General features: G+C 40.5%; 1 long non-coding RNA gene across 1 annotated transcript; it reads right to left on the reverse strand.

Moving 5' to 3' along the window:
• Positions 1-4252: 4252 nt before the first annotated feature.
• On the reverse strand, positions 4253-17734 carry LOC129538486 (uncharacterized). Its single transcript, XR_008682223.2, has 3 exons — positions 17400-17734; positions 15927-15986; positions 4253-4572 (listed from the first exon to the last, which is right to left on the reverse strand). It is a non-coding gene; the product is annotated as an uncharacterized LOC129538486 (long non-coding RNA).
• Positions 17735-22290: the final 4556 nt, after the last annotated feature.

Raw genomic sequence — 22290 nt, forward strand, 5'->3', positions numbered from 1 at the left:
TCTATCTTGAAATATATTCCTTTATAAAGTCCTGAAAAACAAGTTTCAAAATTAAATCCACCCTGAAACGAGGGTGCAAGGGAACCAATCCTCTGCTCTTGGTGTTAAGTTTGAGCTCTGCTTTCTCTTCTCACCCTGGGCTCTAGCTGGCGGCTGAAGGACTCTTCAGTTTAGCTCAGTTCAGTTGCTCAGTCTTTGTGACCCCATGGACTGCAGCACGCCAGGCTTCCCTGTCCATCGCCAAATCCCAGAGTTTATTCAAACTCATGTCCACTGAGTCAATGATGCCATCCAACCATCTCATCCTCTGTCATCCCTTTCTCCTCCTGCCTTCAATCTTTCCTAGCATCAGGGTCTTTTCCAATGATTCAGTTCTTCACATCAGGTCGCCAAGGTATTAGAGTTTCAGCTTCAGCATCACTCCTTCCAATGAATATTCAGAACTGATTTCCTTTAGGATGGACTAGTTGGATCTACTTGCAGTCCAAGGGACTCGAAAGAGTCTTCTCCAACATCACAGTTCAAAAGCATCAATTCTTTGCAGCTCAGCTTTCTTTATAGTCCAACTCTCACATCCATACATAACTACAGGAAAAACCATAGCTTTGATTAGATGGACCTTTGTTGGCAAAGTAATGTGTCTGCTTTTTAATATGCTGTTTGGGTTGGTCATAACTTTTCTTCCAAGAAGCAAGCATCTTTTAATTTCATGGCTGCAGTCACCATCTGCAGTGGTTTTGAAGTCCAAAAAAATAAAGTCTCTCACTGTTTCCCCATCTATTTGCATGAAGTGATGGGACCAGATGCCATGATCTTAGTTTTCTGAATGTTGAGCTTTAAGTCAAACTTTTTACTCTGCTCTTTCACTTTCATCAAGAGGCTCTTTAGTTCTTCTTCACTTTCTGCCATAAGGGTGGTGTCATCTGCATATCTGAGGTTATTGCTAGTTCTCCCAGCAATCTTGATTCTAGCTTGTGCATCATCCAGTCCAACGTTTCTCATGATGTACTCTGCATATAAGTTAAATAAGCAGGGTGACAATGTATAGCCTTCACATACTCCTTTCCCGATTTGGAACCAGTCTGTTGTTCCATGTCTAGTTCTAACTGTTGTTTCCTGACCTGCATATAGATTTCTCAAGAGGCAGGTTAGGTGGTCTGGTATTCCAAACTCTTTAAGAAGATGGTATTCCCATTTTTGCAGCCAAATATGGAGAAGCTCTATACAGTCAGCAAAAACAAGACCAGGAGATGACTGTGGCTCAGATCATGAACTCCTTATTGCCAAATTCAGACTTAAATTGAAGAAAGTTGGGAAAACCCCTGGACCATTCAGTTGTGACCTAAATAAAATCTCTTAGGATTACACAGTGGAAGTGACAAATAGATTCAAGGGATTAGATCTGATAGAGTGCGTGAAGAATTACGGATGGAGGTTCGTGACATTATACAGGAGGCAGGGATCAAGACCATCCCCAAGAAAAATAAATGCAAAAAAGCAAAATTGTTTTCTGAGGAGGCCTTACAAATACCTGTGAATAGAAGAGAAGTGAAAGGCAAAGGAGAAAAGGAAAGATATACCCATTTGAATGCAGAGTTCCAAAAAATAGCAAGAAGGACTCTTACTCTCATACATATATGGCTTAGTCTAAACCCTCCCCTCAAAGAGCTCTTAGTGAATGGTACACACATCTGGCAGTGTGACCTTCTTTTTGGTAAATGGAAGCAGGGAAGAGGCTTTAATAAGGTCTGGAAGCAAGGTCATAGGGCAGGAAGCTGACTCTTTGGGTAACAAATTCCTAATTTTTTATATTAGTAGGTACCTAGGGGTTCAGAGACACCAGTTCAAGCTGGACACGTGCCCCTGGTCCCATGGATTCCCTCACTCATAGGAAGGAGCAGTGTTGGAAGAGAACCAGAGCATGGACCTCTGAAACGTGAATCTCATCCCAAAGTAGGGGATCCTCTACTCTCAATCACATGCAAGGGAAGAAGCAAATTAAGGCCATTCATATTATTATGTGAATAGTCAGTGATACTCATCTTTCAGTAAGGCTGAAATGACCCCTATATGTGAAATAAATGAGGTCACCAACTTTGAATTTTAAAGATTAATTTGTAATGTGGTTGTTTAAATCTTGGATTCCTCTTGTCAGATGGGTCAGCCAAAGCCTGCTTAGATTATAATATAGTTGAAATGATACTGAAAGAGTAAGTGAGAGATGACAATAATTCTGCAAAACTGGTTAATTACATATAAAAACATAAAACAAAGGGAAATAAACCCAGAAGTTTTTTATTTCTTATAATTCTTCATAATATTTGAAATCTCTCAGTAATGTAAAAAAACTATGATCTTTTCTACCAAAGAGAAAGACATAAGAAATAAAGAAATGATAAATATTCACAAATAGAAAGATGTGTGTATGTGTGTGTGTGTGTGTGTACCCGGCTTGTGAATAAGGTTCCTAAAGATAGCAGTTCATTGCCAGCCCTTTGTTCCCTTCCCTTCCTGGTTCCCCTTTCCCATAAGAACAATTTGGCAGGCAAATTTCGTGGACTTTACCCTGGACATGCCAGAGAACTAAAGTGAAAGAAAGTGAAGTCGCGCAATCGTCTAACTCTTTGTGACCCCATGGACTGTAGCCTACCAGGTTCCTTTGTCCATAGGATTTATTAGGCAAGAATACTGGAGTGGGTTGCCATTTCCTTCTCCAGGAGATCTTCCCAACCCAGGAATTGAACCCAGGTCTCCTGAATTGTAGGCAGACGCTTTACCGTCTGAGTCATGAGGGAAGTCTAAAGAGAACTAAAGAGGTGAGGAAAACAGTTAACATAAATCTTTTACTCAGAAGCCTACAGGTATTACTCATGGCCCCATCAACCAATAAAAAGACTTTGGGAAGATTGTGACTCTATGTACCTCAGCCGATGAGGAACCAGGGGAGAGAACTTGCATTCTAGGGATAAAATCAACCGGATTTCCCATTTGATGTGACTGCCCACCAGACACCCAATCTTGCAAGACCATAAAGTCTGGATTCCCTCTGCACCCTATGTCTCCGTTCTTTGAGTCTGGGCTGGTGAGCAAGCATGTTTCTCACAGTAAAAACTTTTTATCATAATTCTAGTAGCTAATACCCTGGGACCATTTACATCAGATTCTCCATAACTAACACTGAAATTCAAGAAGAGAACTTAAAGAGCAAGGTGGTGACCTTATATTGTTTTGTCAGGTTGAACCTGGAGCATTGCCTTTGGGCATGGCTAACATCTAGCCAGTATGGATGCGAGGCTATATCTGATATTTATGTGCAAATCCATCTAGTTAGCGTCTATGCCTTACTACTGTCTAAATATTTCATATATTATCCTTGTTTTCTGAATCTGTTCATTAGCTTTGGGGGAAATCAAATAAAAAGTTAGCTGAAATGTAGTCTCAAACAAACTGTATGCCAGAAACTAAGAAATGTATTTTAAATACAATAAAACCTTACAATAAATCACAATCAGATATAACAGGAATGTTACTGGTCCTCCACTCTTCAATCTTTCATTAGAAAGTGAGCTTTGTTCTGTTTTTTGTGTTTTTTTAAATCTTTTAAGAGGGTAGGCAAAGAGTACAGAGAGGCAGCCTTGATTCAGGAGACAGGAGGTGTTCTACATTCCCAGTAATTTTCTGCCCAAATCTTACCAGATTTGTCTGAGTGAGTTAAAACAGGCCCCATCTAACTATGGGGGCTTCCCTGGTAGCTCAGTGATAAAGAATTTGCCTGTCAATGCAGGAGACACAGGTTCAATCTGTGGATTGGGAAGATCCCTTGGAGAAAGCTACGGCAACCCACTTTAGTATTCTTGCCTGGGAAGTCCCATGGACAGAGAAACCTGGTGGGCTACAGTCCATGAAGTTGCATAACAATCAGACACGAGTTAGCGACTGAACAACCACCACCACCCCACAGTTCAAAAGCATCAATTCTTCGGCGATCAGCTTTCTTCTTCTTCACAGTCAACTCTCACATCCATACATGACCACAGGAAAACCATAGCCTTGACTAGACGGACCTTTGTTGGCAAAGTAATGTCTCTACTTTTTTTTTTTAAGTAATTAATTTATTTTTTTATTGGAGGCAAATTATTTTACAATATCATATTGGTTGGTTTTGCCATACATTGACATGAATTTGCCCCGGGTTTACATAAGTTCCCCCTCCTGAACCCCCCTCCCACCTCCCTCCTCCCTTTATCCTCCCTCAACTTTCCTTCCAAAGAGTAAGCGTCTTTTAATTTCATGGCTGCAATCAGCATCTCCAGTGATTTTGGAGCCCCCCAAAATAAAGTCTGACACTGTTTCCACTGTTTCCCCATCTATTTCCCATGAAGTGATGGGACCAGATACCATGATCTTTGTTTTCTGAATGTTGAGCTTCAAGCCAACCTTTTCACTCTCCTCTGTCACTTTCATCAAGCGGCTTTTGAGTTCCTCTTCACTTTCTGCCACGAGTGGTGTCATCTGCATATCTGAGGTTATTGATATTTCTCCCAGCAATCTTGATTCCAAAGGGATTTTACTCTACAGATACACAAAACAAGGAGAGAAGATGGAGACATTAGTCAATATGTAAAGACAAATGGGAAAGTTTCCCATAGTAAGAGTTGGGCAAGACAGAGGAACTTTGAGTTTGGACAGCAGAATCTTTATCAACTGTGAAAGATGCCTATATGCGATTCCACAAACTGGAGAAAGACTCAGTCATGTCTTCCCACACAAGCAGCATTTTATTACTGTATGACATTGTCCTGTATCGACCAGTATCACAAGAAGTATTTCCTTGAATTAAATGGCATAATACAAGTAGTTACAACCTATTTACTGGAATATTTGTTAGTAAGTTTGTATAGCAGACCTTTGATGGCTTTGCTTTGATATAAGCATATAGGATGAGGAAACTGGACTCTGGCCTCCCGTTGATTCCCTGATTCTTCCCTTCCTTTGATTCCCTGTGTATCTACACACACACACACAGGACCTACAGAACTATTTTTCATTAATTATGTAGTATATACTTGTTTATAGCTGAAGATAGACTATCCTGTTAGATTTTGTGTCTTGCTAAATTTTGCAACTTAAAATTTACCTACAGTAAAAAATAAAAGCAATCATATTGCTTAAAACACATTTTAGCTAAACTCTGATTTTAAAGACTAGAAACAATTGTTTATCCAATGACTATTTTCCTGTTCTTCTGAGGAAACCAAATACTAACTTTCCTTTTGACTGTCAATGTGCTCAGCTGAAATATTACGTTTATAAACTTTTCCTTTCTGGTTAGTAGTGGTGAACAAGCTATAAGCAAGATTGCTTGGTGGAACATTTGGGAGAGTGCTTTTTCGCCTATCTGTCTTGGGCTTCATGGAACTCAGACATGAAGGCAGGAACTAAGACAGTCATTTTAAGACTACAAGGCTAAAGGTAAAAGCATCACAGGTATCTAGACCTTGACCATCCAGAGCCACTGAAAAAGGGCTAGCCACTGTTTACTTCTAAGATTTCTCATTATGTGAGAAAAATTAACCCTATGTCTCCAAGCCACTGTCACTGATTTTTATTTTTTTAAATATGTAATTGAGTCCAATTTCAACTGATAGAAAGGGTAAGTGGGAACCATCTTTAACTTGTGTTGAACAAAAAGGTACTCTGAAACTCAACATGAATCAGATACTCAGTAAGTGTTTACTAAAATGTATCACCACAGTTCAAAAGCATCAATTCTTCTGTGCTCAGCTTTCTTTATGGTCCAACCCTTACATCCATACATAACTACTGGAAAAACCATAGCCTTGAATCCATTCAACCCTAAAGGAAATCAGTCCTGACTATTCATTGGAAGGACTGATGTTGAAGCTGAAACTCCAATACTTTGGCCACCTGATGTGAAGAACTGACTCATTGGAAAAGACCCTGATGCTAGGAAAGGTCAAAGGCAGGATGAGAAGGGGACAACAGAGGATGAGATGGTTGGATGGCATCACTGACTCAATGGACATGAGTTTGAGCAAGCTCTAGGAGTTGGTGATGGACAGGAAAGCCTGGTGTGCTGCAGTCCATGGGGGCACAAAGAGACACGACTGAGCAACTGAGCTGAACTGAAATGCATCAAACTAACATTCCACATAGCTTTTTAATATTTATAAAGTGGGTTTCAGAAACACTGTCTTATTTGAGCACTGCAAAACGTCAAGTAATTCAGTTCAGTTCAGTTCAGTCGCTCAGTCGTGTCCGACTCTGCAATCCCATGAATCGCAGCATGCCAGGCCTCCCTGTCCATATGCTAGACGCTAAACCAGGTGCTGGAGTTACCTATTTCAAGCAACACGAAAGCTTATTTGAACAAATAGAGCTCATATTCTTGAAGAAGGTAAACTGAATAAATAGAACAAAATAAAATTCAGTACAATAAAGAAAAAATAGGAGGCCAAGATAAAAATGTGGAACAGAATGGGGTGCTTCATAGATAGGTTAAGAGAGAGATGGCATCTTAAGCTGGCATCTGTAGAAACTACCTATGAGAACAATGGAAGGTAAGTATGAGGAGTGGGGTCAGAGCCTCTCAGGAAGAACAAGCAGCTAGAATAAAGGCCTCAAGAAAGAACTTGGCATTCTCAGGAAACTGGAGGATTAGAGGGGATAAAGCAGTGTACAAAAGAGAAGGTGTCTATTATGTCTTAAATACTCAAGAAATATTTGTTGAAAAGCTATAGTGAAATAATTCTATCAACATATTTAATCAATTATAAGTAGGACTGAATTATATGCTAAAATTGCTCAATTTTTAACCTTGACTCAGTAGCTTATAGTTTACCAACAATACTCTCCTTATTATAATCTAAAATATAATAACTAAATGACAGTAGAAGACCTCATTGATAAAATTGATATGTTTTTAACTTGCAATATTTTTTCACAGTTCAATACACTTTTTGAGTACAGTTAACGTCATGGGAGAAGGCAATGACAAGCCACTCCAGTACTATTGCCTAGAATATCCCATGGATGGAGGAGCCTGGTAGGCTGCAGTCTGTGGGGTCGCTAAGGGTCGGACACGACTTAGTGACTTCACTTTCACTTTTCACTTTTACACACTGGAGAAAGAAATAGCAACTCACTCCAGTGTTCTTGCCTGGAGAATCCCAGGGACGGGGGAGCCTGGTTGGCTTCCGTCTATGGGGTCACACAGAGTCGGACACGACTGAAGTGACTTAGTAGCAGTAGCAGCAGCAACGTCATGGTAAATAGATGGGGAAACAGTGGAAACAGTGTCAGACTTTATTTTTTGGGGCTCCAAAATCACTGGAGATGCTGACTGCAGCCAGGAAATTAAAAGACGCTTGCTCCTTGGAAGGAAAGTTATGACCAACCTAGATAGCATATTAAAAAGCAGAGACATTACTTTGCCAACCAAGGCCCATCTAGTCAAGGCTGTGGTTTTTCCCGTGGTCATGTATGGATGTGAGAGTTGGACTGTGAAGAAAGCTGATCGCCGAAGAATTGATGCTTTTGAACTGTGGTGCTGGAGAAGACTCTTGAGAGTCCCCTGGACTGCAAGGAGATCCAACCAGTCCATTCTAGAGGAGATCAATCCTGGGTGTTCATTAGAAGGACTGATGCTAAAGCTGAACCTCCAATACTGTGGCCACCTCATGCGATGATTTGACTCACTGGAAAAGAGTCTGATGCTAGGAGGGATTGGTGGTGGGAGAAGACGGGGACAACAGAGAATGAGATGGCTGGATGGCATCACCGACTCGATGGACATGAGTTTGAGTGAACTCCAGGAATTGGTGATGGACAGGGAGGCCTGGCGTGCTGTGATTCATGGGGTCGCAAAGAGTTGGACACGACTGAGCGACTGGACTGAACTGAACTGAATGTTAATTCGCTTATTAGAGTATCTACCAAAATTATCAGAATCAGTAAATGAAAGACATTAGACTGGAAGTAATGAAGATAATTTTCAACAATTTCTTCACTTTGCTCTATGCATGATCATGCTCAATTAGATGCTAAAATGATGTTAGTAAGGTTTGTTGAAGAGGGTGGGGGAAACTTATTGAGAAATAAAGGCATCAACTGCCTTCATTCTGAAAGTATCTACCTCTATTTGATCAGGACATATACAGAGTAAAATTTCTAAATATTTGATTTGATATTTGAGGTTAAAAATGGATAGAATCTTTCATCAAAAACAGTTACTCATTATATATCATTTTGGTGAACATTTTAATGTTATCGGTTTTAGACTATCTCAATATTTTTAAATTTACCCAAGATATGTATGAACTTGAAGAGAAAATATACTTTTGAGAGTAGTTTATCATTCTTCATTTTCTAAGGGTTACTGAAGTATAGTTGATTTCATATCTAAATATTATTTTTGAATGCATAAGAAAGTTTATATATTATAGCTCAAGCATTATAATGAGCATTACTATATTGAATGGATCTGTATATACTACGATATCAATAAAATCACATATCCTAGAATATTTTTTGGCCACCCATCACAGTATGCAGGCTCTTATTTCCTTGTTCAGTTCAGCTCAGTCACTCAGTCGTGTCTGACTCTTTGCGACCCCATGAATCACAGCACGCTTGGCCTCCCCGTACAACACCAACTCCCAGAGTCCACCCAAACCAATGTCCATCTAGTCGGTGATGCCATCCAGACATCTCATCCTCTATCATCCCCTTTTCCTCCTGCCCTCAATCTTTCCCAGCATCAGGGTCTTTTCAAATGAATCAGCTCTTCGCATCAGGTGGCCAAAGTATTGGAGTTTCAACTTCAACATCAGTCCTTCCAGTGAACACCAAGGACCGATCTCCTTTAGGATGGACTGATTGGATCTCCTTTCAGTCCAAGGGACTCGCAAGAGTCTTCTCCAACACCACAGTTCAAAAGCATCAATTCTTCGGCGATCAGCTTTCTTCACAGTCCAACTCTCACATCCATACATGACCACTGGAAAAACCATAGCCTTGACTAGATGGATCTTTGCTGGCAAAGTAATGTCTCTGTTTTTTATGCTGTCTAGGCTGGTCATAACTTTCCTCCCAAGGAATAAGTGTCTTTTAATTTCATGGCTGCAATCGCCATCTGCAGTGATTTTGGAGCCCTAAAAAATAAAGTCGGTCACTGTTTCCCCATCTATTTGCCATGAAGTGATGGGACCAGATGACATGATCTTAGTTTTCTGAACGTTGAGCTTTAAGCCAACTTTTTAACTCTCCTCTTTCACTTTCATCAAGAGGCTCTTTAGTTCTTCTTCACTTTCTGCCATAAGGGTGGTGTCATCTGCATATCTGAGGTTATTGATATTTCTCCCAGCAATCTTGATTCCAGCTTGTGCTTCTTCCAGCCCAGCGTTTCTCATGATGTACTCTGAATAGAAGTTAAATAAGCAAGGTGGCAGTATACAGCCTTGACGTACTCCTTTTCCTTTTTGGAACCAGTCTGTTTTCCCATGTCCAATTCAAACTGTTGCTTCCTGACCTGCATAAAGATTTCTCAAAAGGCAGGTCAGGTGGTCTGGTATTCCCATCTCTTTCAGAACTTTCCAGTGTTATTGTGATCCACATAGTCAAAGGCTTTGGAGGAGTCAATAAAGCAGAAATAGATGTTTTTCTGGAATTCCCTTGCTTTTTCTATGTTCCAGCAGATGTTGGCAATTTGATCTCGGGTTCCTCTACCTTTTCTACAACCAGCTTGAACATCTGGAATTTCATGGTTCACGTATTGCTGAAGCCTGGCTTGGAGAATTTTGAGCATTACTTTACTAGTGTGTGAGATGGGTGTAATTGTGCAGTAGTTTGAGCATTCTTTGGCATTTCCTTGGGATTGTAATAAAAACTGAGCTTTTCCAGCCCTTGGCCACTGCTGAGTTTTCCAAATTTGCTGACATATTGAGTGCAGCACTTTCACAGCGTCATCTTTCAGGATTTGAAATAGCTCAACTGGAATTCCATCACCTCCACTAGTTTGTTCGTAGTGATGCTTCCTAAGGCCCACTTGTCTTCACATTCCAGGACGTCTGGGTCTAGGTGAGTGATCACACCATCATGATTACCTGGATTGTGAACACCTTTTTTGTACAGTTCTGTGTATTCTTGCCACCTCTTCTTAATATCTTCTACTTCTGTTAGGTCCATACCATTTCTGTCCTTTATTGAGCACATTTTTGCATGAAATATACCCTTGGTATCCCTAATTTCTTGAAGAGATCTCAAGTCTTTCCCATTCTATTGTTTTCCTCTATTTCTTTGCACTGGTCACTGAGGAAGGCTTTCTTATCTCTCCTTGCTATTCTTTGGAACTCTGCATTCAAATGGGTATATCTTTCCTTTTCTCCTTTGCTTTTCGCTTCCTTTCTTTCACAGCTATTTGTACAGCCTCCTCAGACAGCCATTTTGCCTTTTTGCATTTCTTTATCTTGGGGATGGTCTTGATTCCTATCTCCTATACAATGTCACGTACCTCCATCCATAATTCGTCAAGAACTCTATCAGATCTAGTCCCTTAAATCTATTTCTCAGTTTTACTGTATAGTCATAAGGGGTTTGATTTAGGTCATACCTGAATGGTCTAGTGGTTTTCTCCACTTTCTTCAATTTCAACCTGCATTTGGCAATAAAGAGTTCATGATCCAAGCCACAGTCAACTCCCGGTCTTGTTTTTGCTGACTGTATAGAGCTTCTCCATCTTTGGCTGCAAAGAATATAATCAATCTGATTTTGGTGTCAACCATCTGGGGATGTCCATATGTATTTCCCTGACCAGGGATCAAACCAGCACTCCCTGCATTGGTAGCATGGCCTTTAACCACTGGGCCACCAGGGAAGTTCTCCTAGTTTTTTGTTTTTTTTTTAATGAAGATTTTCTGTGTCCCATATTTCAGTTCAGTTCAGTCACTCAGTCGTGTCCGACTCTTTGCGACCCCATGAATCACAGCACACCAGGCCTCCTTGTCCATCACCAACTCCCGGAGCTCACTCAAACTCATGTCCATCGAGTCGGTGATGCCATCCAGCCATCCCATTCTCTGCTGTCCCCTTCTCCTCCCACCCCCAGTCCCTCCCAGCATCAGAGACTTTTCCAGTGAGTCAACTCATCACATGAGGTGGCCAAAGTATTGCAGTTTCAGCTTTAGCATCCTTCCAATGAACACCCAGGACTGATCTCCTCTAGAATGGACTGGTTGGATCTCCTTGCAGTCCAAGGGACTCTCAAGAGTCTTCTCCAGCACCACAGTTCAAAAGCATCAATTCTTCGGCGATGTTTAGAAACTGTAATTCAGTAAGTCACTGGATAAACATTGAAGTTCTTTTTAAAAATTCTAATCATTTTGGTGCAGAAGTTTTGACCAGCTTGAGGGGAATATAAACAAGCAGCAAGCATTGCCCTCAATCTTTCAGTTATGCAGTAAAGGTTGGTAAAGAATCTGCCTGCAGTGCAGGAGACCCAGTTTGATTCCTGTGTTGGGAAGCTCCACTGGAGAAGGGATAGGCTATGCACTCCAGTATTCTTGAGCTTCTGTCGTAAAGAATCCACCTGCAATCGGGATACCTGGGTTTGATCCCTGGGTTGGGAAGATCCCCTGGAGCAGGGAAAGGTTACCCACTCCAGTATTCTGGCTTGGAGAAGTCCATGGACTGTATAGTCCATGGGGTCGTAAAGAGTCAGACACCATTGAATGACTTTTCTTTCTCTTTCACTTTCAGCCATAGGAGGAAGACAGTATTGTTTCCTGAGAGCAACAGTATCAGTTTTGTCCATTGTGTGGAAGAATAAATATACATATTTTAGTTTAAATAACTGAGTATATCTTGAGAATGAAAATGAAACCTAGCCGAAGAGTAATTTCAGGATTTTTTTTTTAACTAGAAACTTTTCCCCTCTAGCTGTCTGCAGAAATAGATTATTTCTAATTTCCTGATTTAGTTATAGTCATAGTGTACATAAAAACAGATTTGATTTTCTTGGAATCAAACATAAAATGAAAGCCAAAGTCTTATCACTGAAACAAGACAGCAGTTTTGCAGAGCTGTGTACATCCTTTGAACTCAGATGACATTGTCTCAGAGGAAAAGATGTTTGATGAGTTTTTTACACTTTAAAGCTCTTGCTAAGGAAAATGAGCTGGGGATCTCTTTTGGTAGAATTGAAGGGGGGTGGATCATTTCCTCTTCAAAAGATGAGGGGAAAAGTGTCATTTTCTATTTCCCTTAAGTATCATTCTTTCAAATACTTGTGCGACAAGAGGTTCAACAGGCTTAGATTTGGGGTTTTAGTTTTTCACAAATACATGTAGGACTTAAATGGCCCTGTACATCAAAAGGAAGGGACAGGGAGAGAGAGAGAGAAAAAAAATCCCTAGAAAGAAGAAAATCGTGCAGAAAACTCTTGAAAAATATAGTTCATAATATTGCTACAATCCATCAATATACTACAATTTGAAAGGAAATTAACAATTGAAAATCAAAACTGAATTAAGTAACACATTGTACATTTAATTCAAGTTGTCAGTGATAAACCAAGTGAGAAATACTCTTTAGAGATAGAAACTTATAAATGCATTGGTTCATTTAACAAATACATATCACAAGTCAAGCTCTGTACTAGGTGCTATTTACCTATACAGAGGATGAGGTTAGATTGAGTAAACAAAGAACAATGAGAAATAAGGTGATATAAGAGTGGAAGGAGGGACGAAAGGATGAAATGAACTGTGACTAAAAGGATGAGCAGTGCAAAGAAGAAAAGCCAAAATTGGAAGGATCGATGTGTTGAGAACAGTGACGGGTCTGAGACTTTGTACTAAATACAAGCTGACAAACCAATCTGCTAAGGTTTCACATATGGCAAAATACAGGAGAGTCCTGGGTCAGAGACAAAGAAGTTTTACTTACTGGACAGGAAACAGCCTGTGCTTCAAGTCCACATCATCTTCCCTTGCTTCACAGATCCCTGAAGGCAATATGCTGATAGGTTCAGCTGGATAAAGTATACAAAATAGGTTTGCATCACAGCTACGGGAACTTAAAATATAAACCCTGATTTGAAGGCAAACCTACTCAACCAATCTTTGCCCCAAAGGGAGATATAATCTTCACTATCCTGAGCAATAAACAAAATGCCCCTCGACTTCAGGAGAAGATACAATACGTTCCAAAGCTGTGTGCTATACAAAATTCTTGAAACATTACTCCAGAACAAAGTCATTAGTGCCTCTGATTTATAGATGCCAGAAACACAAGAGATCCATGGGAAAATTTCTCCCAGTGGATGTAGAAAGTACAACAGTTTCAACTAGCAAATGTTGCTGTACTGTGACACTTTATATCTTAATGGGCTTTTTCATTAGACCAAAATATTATTGGCATAAATTATTCTTCCATATGATCTTTTAAAATTGTGCTCAGCTAAATCATTCCTAAACAACTGTTTGTAACACACACAAGTATGAACAACCCATGATAAACTTACAAAGACATAGTTTTCAGGTATTTTCACCATACATGTTTTAAAGGTGGTTTTAAAGGATCCATGACACTACCCTTATGGCAGAAAGAGAAGAGGAACTCAAAAGCCTCTTGATGAAAGTGAAAGAGGAGAGTGAAAAGGTTGGCTTGAAGCTCAACATTCAGAAAACAAAGATCATGGCATCTGGTCCCATCACTTCATGGGAAATAGATGGAAAAACAGTGGAAACAGTGTCAGACTTTATTTTTTTGGGCTCCAAAATCACTGCAGATGCTGATTGCAGCCATGAAATTAAAAGACGCTTGCTCCTTGGAAGGAAAGTTATGACCAACCTTGATAGTATTTTAAAAAGTAGAGACATTACTTTGCCAACCAAGGTCCGTCTAGTCAAGGCAATGGTTTTTCCCGTGGTCATGTATGGATGTGAGAGTTGGACTGTGAAGAAAGCTGATCGCCGAAGAATCGATGCTTTTGAACTGTGGTGTTGGAGAAGACTCTTGAGAGTCCCTTATACTGCAAGGAGATCCAACCAGTCCATTCTAGAGGAGATCAATCCTGGATGTTCATTGGAGGGACTGATGCTAAAGCTGAAGCTGCAATACTTTGGCCACCTCATGCGAAGAGTTGACTCACGAAAAGACTCTGATGCTGGGAAAGGTTGGGGGCGGGAGGAGAAGGGGACGACGGAGAATGAGATGGCTGGATGGCATCACCGACTCTGTGGACATGAGTTTGAGTGTACTCCGGGAGTTGGTGATGGACAGGGAGGCCTGGCGTGCTGTGATTCACGGGGTCGCGGAGAGTCGGACACGACTGAGCGACTGAACTGAACTGAACTGAATTAACTATTTTTAGTTATTCTTATTGTTGTCATCATTTTAGAGAAAAAAATATATCCTTGGGGTGTTTACCAAGTCTAGCAGTTTTACGCCTCTTATTATAATTTTCTCCATGTCCTAATTGTTCTCATTTTTGGCAGTGTCAAAAACAGGGTTGGGGACGTCCCTGGTGGTCCAGTGGCTAAGATTCCATGCTCTTCATGCAGGGGACCTGGGTTTGATCCCTGGACAAAGAACTGGATCCCACATGTCACAACTAAGATCCTCCATGCTTCATGAAGACCCAGTGCAGCCAAATTAAAAAGAAAAAGACCACCAACAACAGGGCACTTCAGCCTCATTATTGTGTTCTTTCACAAAGGGGTCAAAACAGTGTACTTTAACCTAACAAGAGAGAGATGCTTTTATTGTGTTTCAGCATGCATCACAGTGGTACCTTCAGTTCAGTTCAGTTGCTTAGTTGTGTCCAACTTTTTGTGACCCTATGAACCACAGCACGCCAGGTACCTTATTGTAATCTAAAATCTTGAAATAGTAACCTAAACTTTGTTTCTGATAATTGCTGTAACATGGAGAGAGAGGTAGCCAAGATAGTAGGTGAAAAGAAACTGAACTCACTTCCTTCTGTTGACACACCAGAATTATGACTACTCACAAAGCAACTATCTATGAGTATGATCTGAAGATGAGCAGAAAAGATTTTCCACACCTAATGACAAAGAAAGAACCACAGCAAGTGAGTACGGAGCCAAAGACATAGTACAGTCAGGACACACACCTCTGGGCTGGCAATTCACAAAAAAATAAATACCATAATCATTCAGGTCCTCCCCAAGGTTGAGGGTCTGTGCCCCATATTGGGTTACCCATCCCGAGGGTCCTGCACCAGGAAGATGAGCCTCCAGAACATCCAGCTTTGAAAACCAGTGATGTTTATGTTCAGGAGAGCTGGATGACAATGTAAAACAGAGATTCCGTTCTTAAAGGGTATATAGAAATATCACAAGCTCTGAGTCCCAGTATATGGACAATAATTAAAAAGGGGTCTCTACTTGCTGATCTTAAGAGAGCCTCCTGGAGAAACAGAAGGCAACTAGGACTCCTTGTAACAACAGGACACTGGTAGCAGCCTTTTCTAGGAGGTCATTCTATCATAATAGCACCAGCAGTGATAAGTGCCATTTTGGAATCCTTCCTCTAACCTGTTACTGCCTGGAATAGAGCCATACCATGCAGCATGTTGGCACTACGCCTATCCCCCTCTGGCCACACAGATGACCCTGTAGGGACCAGTTCCCACCTTCCCAGTGGGCCAGAACCAGCCCTGCAACCTCCCTGAGTCATGTAGACAGCTGGCTGTACCAGCCTGAGTCACTCCGGGCTACCCAGTCAATTGCAAGGGAAATATATCCCACCTTCCAGCAGCCCAGAGCCAACACACAAGGCATGGCCTCACAGCCAGCTGGGCTGGGGGCCAGCCCACCTACCAATATGCCCACAGCAGTCAACCTTTCCACATCAAAAGTACATGCAGCCCACAAAGAGCATACCTGTAGAGCACCGAGCTCTGGTGACCAGAGGGGAGCGTGCTGCTGAGCCTGATAGATGATCTGGAAGACAAAGTAGTGGAAATCATCTAATCTGTGCAGAGAATGATATTTAAAATATGAGGATGACTTAAAAGATCACTGGACAACATTTGCATTATAAGAGTCCCTTCAGAAGGAGAGGAGAGAGAAAAAAAAGCAGATAACTTGCTTGAAGAAATAATAGATGAAAACTTCCGTAAGCTGCAGAAAGAAATAGACATCTAAATCCAGGAAGTACAGCATCCCAAACAAGATGAACCAAAAGAAATCCATAAAAAAACACATCATAATTAAAATGTTAAGAATTAAAAATACAGATAGAATCTTAGAAAGAGAAAAGCAAAGAGTTATATACAAAGGAAATCTCATACGACTATCTGTTGACGTTTAGCAGAAAGCTTGCAGGCCAGAAGGGCGTGGCACAATGTATTTAAAGTGATGAAAGGAAAAAAATTTAAAAAAGAAAAACACATCCAATAATATTCTACCAAGCAAGGCTATCATCCAAATCTGAAGGAGAGATAGAGTTTTACACACAGCAAAAATGAAAAGAATTCAGCTCTAGAAAACTGGCTTTAGAAGAAATTTTTAGATGATGCCCATGCAAGATCTGAAACCATAAAACTCCTAAAAAAAATATACACAGCCTGATCTTTGACATCAAAGCAGAAAAAAAATTTTTTTAATCTGTTTCCTCAGGTAGGGGAAGTAAAACCAAAAATAAACTGCTGCTGCTAAGTCACTTCAGTCGTGTCTGACTCTGTGTGACCCCATAGACGGAAGCCCACCTGGCTCCCCCGTCCCTGGGATTCTCCAGGCAAGAACACTGGAGTGGGTTGCCATTTCCTTCTCCAATGTGTGAAAGTGAAAAGTCAAAGTGAAGTTGCTCAGTCATGTCCGACTCTTAGCGACCCCACGGACTGCAGCCTACCACACTCCATCCTTGGGATTTTCTAGGCAAGAGTACTGGAGTGGCTTGCCATTGATGGCATCTGCAATTACAAGAAGCGATTCAGCAATCCCTAGCTGTGGCAAAACAGAAATATTCTGAAGGAGCAGGCGGCTCTCTGCCAAGATTCGGTCCCAGCAGTTAGGTAGGACCGGTGACTAGTGACGCCAGATACACGGGCGAGAAAGGATGTGAACCAAGAATCCAGCGTTCCCGGACTGCCACTGCCACGCTCGCTCCGGACACCAAAACAAGAAACATGGACACACGCCCACACTCAGGACAGCCCCGGGAACTCCATTAAAAGCCCCACCGCCACCCTCGCCCTGGGTCCTGGGGCCGGCAGGCTGACGGCCAAGGGAGACCCCCGGCCCCAGACTGGGCCTGCAGCCCAACACCGCGGCGGCTGATGGTCGCCCCGTGCAGAGGAGGCCCAATCCCGGGCTCCACTCGCGCCTTCTCCCTCCCGCCCGCCGGACACTCACGGGGGCGCCGTGAAGACGCGCGACTAGAGGAGGCCTCCTCGAGTCGACCCAAGGAGTGGGAGAACGGGGCCCGCTGGCACCTCCCGGAGAACGCGGTCGACAGCTGTTCCACCAGGCCTGAGGTGAGGCCAGGCCCAGTGCCTCCCGCCTTCAGCTGGGCCAAAGCGCCAGCGGTGTGACCACCAGCTCGCAACCTGCCCCTTCCAGCCTCGTCGGCGTCCACGGTGTTAGGTCTCAAGGAGATGGCGGGCCGGAGGCAGAACTGAGCAGGGCGACGCCGCCAAACAGCAAAATCGAAAAGCGGAGAACAAGGCCAATACAGCGGGACTACATCAAATTAAAAAGCTTCTGCAACACAAAAGAAATGATCAACAAATGAAAAGGCAGCCTACTGAATGGCAGAAAATATTTGCAAATGATATAACTGATAAAGAGTTAATATGGAAAAAAAGATGTTCAACATCACAAATCATTAGTGAAATGCAAATCATATCAATGAGATACCATTACACCTGTCAAAATGGCTATCATCAAAAAGACAACAAAGATGAGGGTTGGTGAGGACATGGAGATTGCACTTAACTCTGTTGGTGGGATTGAAAACTGGTTTAGTCATTATGTAAAGCCAAAAAAAAAAGCAATTTCACTTCAGGTTATTTATCTGAAGAAAATGAAAACTGTAATTAGAAAAGATAGCTGCATCACTATGTTCATTGCAGCATTGGTTACAACAGTCAAAATACAGAGGCAACCTAAGTGCTCATCAATAGATGAATCGATAAAGAAGTTGTAGTATATGTACACAGTACAGTATTACTGAGCCATAAAGAAAATAAACCTGCCATTTGTGACAACATGGATGGATCTAGATAAGTAAAGTAAATGAGAGAGATACTGTTAAATACTGTATGCTATCACTTATATATGGAATCTAAATAAAACTAAATCTAAATCAAAGGATGTGAAAACAGGTTTATAGGTACAGAGAACAAAAGGGTGGTTGCCAAAGGTGGGGATATAGGGGGATGAAATGAAGGAAGGAGATTAAGAGGTAAAAACCTCCAATTATAAAATAAATAAGCTATGGGAATGCAATATTAGCATAAGGAATATGGTCAATAATCCTGTAATAACTTTATATAGGGACAGATTTTACTGGACTTATTGTGATGATCCTTTCAAAATGTATGCAAAAGTCTCAAATCACTATGTAGTATACATTAAACTAACATAATAGTGTATATCTAGGATATTTCAATTTTTTTAAAAGAACAATAATTTGAAAAGATAAATGCAGCCCACTATCATTGCAGGATAGCTTCATTTTTATATAAAAAATTACTTAATAACTGACTCTAGAAATGTTAGTCCTAAATTGTAGCAACTGCCAATTTCTGTGATAAATACCCCCATCGTGGCCAATTTCAAATTACCAACATGGTGTCACAGAATACAGCTTGAGAAGATAGGTTTTATTTGACTCTTTTAAGGTAGCTTAAGCCTGCTCCAGCAACACTAGTGAACAGCTTCACCTATCACTTATACCTTCCATTTGTAATATAGTTCATTGGAAAATTGGAAGGCTAACATTTAATTTGTAGATGGCAAAATAAAATTTACACCCAGTATGATAAGTGCCAAGTCATCACAGAGAAATTAGAGTCCTCTCTGACTGGTGATTACGGGATTTATACATTACCTTATTTATTAAAATAGAGGACACAGAGTCAGTCAAGAACTTTATCTACATTCAAACATGCCCATCTCTATAATTCACCAGCATGTTCCTTCAAAACTCAGCTCAGAAAAATTTCAGCTCATGTAAGTCATACCTGAATCTACCTTTCATCACAGTCAACCATTCTCTATTCTGCATTTCCGTTACATCCTGAAGTCTTTTGTCAAGGAAATTCTCTGGCTTTATCTCTTTATATTTTGTTCTCCCCTATTTTCTGTGTTTTCTGTATTTCCTTCCTTTGAGATGCATTCTATCTTTACAGCTTTTATTTATTCTTTAATGTTTTACATCCTTTTAGTACATACTAGGATTTTCTTCAAGTCTGTCTTCCAATTTACTATTTTTTTTCTGAACCTGTTATTAACTTTAATATGCTTTTTGAATTTTTAATCTTACTATGTTTTATTTTGTTTTATTACCAAATTTTACCTGAGAAACAGAAGGTGGAAAACTATAGTTTCTGGCTGAGAGTTCAAGATAATAGGTAAACTGGCATAAAGTGATAAAGTGGAAGTATCAGACATTTTACATCTGCATTAATTTCAGAAAATAAAAGGAAAAGTTCACCACCTACACTGCTATCAAAGTTTCAATATTTGTCATCTATTCATTAGAAAGATATACATTTTAAGGTTATTTCAGTTTTAAAGATGTAAAATACAAGTTGCTGATATATTCCATGAAATACAATTTTTTTCCATAAGCAGTTTTTACCTAGAAGTCATTTTTAGTTTCTAGTTCAATTCTATAGACAGGAAATAAAGAAAAACAATAAAAATTATAAACTCACCAATTCATAGAATTGCTTATTTTTCAGTTAGATAAAACAAATTATATCCTATCTATGATGATGTAAATGATCCTTCTATTTTAAGATTGAAAAATTTAATTGAAGCAAATTGTTTTATAGGTTATGTTGCTTCTTAACTGAAGAATATTTATTGCATGCTGGAATCTACTTTCCAAGAGTTATATCTGAAAAGTAATTATGTGAATAATTCAATCCTTGATTTATAATGATACATATTTATCAAGGAATCAAACTGGAATATTTCAGTTTGATGGCATCATAATATAGGAGTCCCATTCTAATTCATGATCCAGCATGGGTATAGTTACTATGGTAAAATTAAAAAAGGATCATCTTTCTACTGCTAGAAAAATTCTCTGGTAATCAAGAACATGAGGCTTCCCTGGTGGCTCAGCAATAAAGAATCTGCACAATGTAGTGGATGTGGATTCAATCCCTGGGTGGGGAAGATCCCCTGGAGAAGGAAATGGCAACCCACTCCAGTATTCTTGCTTAGGAAATCCCTTGAACAGAGAAACCTGGTGGGCAACAGTTGATGGAGTTGCAGAAGAGTCAGGTACGACTGAGCAACTAAACAACAACAAGTCAAGAACTTAAATCCTTAACATGAATTTTTAAAAATTTATATTTTGTTTTAAAAAAGTCAGTCATTTTTTTTAATGGAACTATGGTTATGTGGGAATCTATTTCATTTCTAATTTTTCTATTCAACTAAAATATACTCATTTTGTAGATTTTTTTAAGATTCCGTATAATCTTGAAATCTGAGGAACCTTATTTTTATGCTGACTTTTGCAGATGGTTGATGATTTTTTGATATGCAGTGTCATTTTCATTGTGAAAGCACCTTATATGGACGGATCTGCATGCACTCTGGCTTGAGGAAGTATTTGCTACATAGTTGTTTTGCATTTGCTTCTTCCAGAGGCCACCTGGTTTCACTGGTTTAGATTTTATATGAATTTGTAGACTTGTAGGCTGAGATCCAACCAGGCCATTCTAAAGGCGATCGATCCTGGGTGTTCATTGGAAGGACTGATGCTAAAGCTGAAACTCCAATACTTTGGCCACCTCATGCGACGAGTTGACTCACTGGAAAAGACCCTGATGCTGGGAAAGGTTGGGGGCAGGAGGAGAAGGGGACGACAGAGAATGAGATGGCTGGATGGCATCACCGACTCTATGGACATGAGTTTGAGTGAACTCCAGGAGTTGGTGATGGACAGGGAGGCCTGACGTGCTGTGATTCATGGGGTCGCAGAGAGTCGGACACGACTGAGCAACTGAACTGAACTGAGTCTCCTGTATCTTAGAAGATACCATGTATCTGGATCCTCAACATAAATCAGTTTTTAATTTTTCACAAAGACTTTTTTTTTTTTTAAATCAAGGACCCAGTATAGACAAGCTTTCTAGTTTTATCTATTTATTCTAGTTTCTCTTTTGTGATTGACATAGCCATTTGAGGGTCCTATTTTTCATCAGTAATCAGTTCTAACTGCTGGCTTTTGAGCAGATCTAGTGCAATCTTTTCATTTCCTTGGTGACCATGAACGTCTCTGACCCCAGGGACTACCTGCCTCTTCTATCTGCCATAGCAGCAGCCTGCAAGCTTACTCCTTTAGCTTCAGGTTTCCTTTTAATCCTATCTTTCAGTTAGTTTCACTTGCTTTTTCTGGGATGCTTCAGTTCAGTTCAGTTCAGTTGCTCAGTCGTGTCCGACTCTTTGCGACCCCATGGGTCACAGCACGCCAGGCCTCCCTGACGGTTAGCCATGTGTTTAATAGGAAGTCTTTCCATTTTGTACATACTCCCTACAGCATGAACTGCATGTCTTGTAACTTACTTCTTTCCTCTTTCTCTCCCTGGAGTAATATACTCCAGGATTTTCAAATAGAGTTGGAGGCTAGGACCTGGGACCCATCTATGTATAGATACCTAGAATCTTAAGGCTGCAAAAGTATGTTCCTGAGCCAGGAGCCTTAAGACATATCTTGACTACTTAAGTCAATACAAGAAAAACATCCTTTATCCCTGTTACAATGTCCAAATAAGCAAGATGGAAAGAACAAGCCAAGATGTGTTGACAGTTTCTTGATAGAAGTGAAGAGGACGGAGGGAGGTGAAGAATTTTATGGAAATTCTCATTTCCTAGCACAATGACTTGCACAATGTGCATACAAATGATTGTTTCTTACTTGGCATTCAGTACCCTACAAAATCTTGCCCTCATTGCCTGCTTTCTAGGCATGTATGTCTCTTTACTATTCTTCAACTGACAAGCCTGCTCTAACATTGCGTTTACTCTTTCTTCTGCTTGGACTGCGGTTCACCATATATGA

The sequence above is a fragment of the Moschus berezovskii genome, chromosome 2, assembly GCF_049115385.1.
Source record: "Moschus berezovskii isolate FMDL1 chromosome 2, NW_MosBer_1.0, whole genome shotgun sequence".
NCBI lineage: Eukaryota > Metazoa > Chordata > Mammalia > Artiodactyla > Moschidae > Moschus > Moschus berezovskii.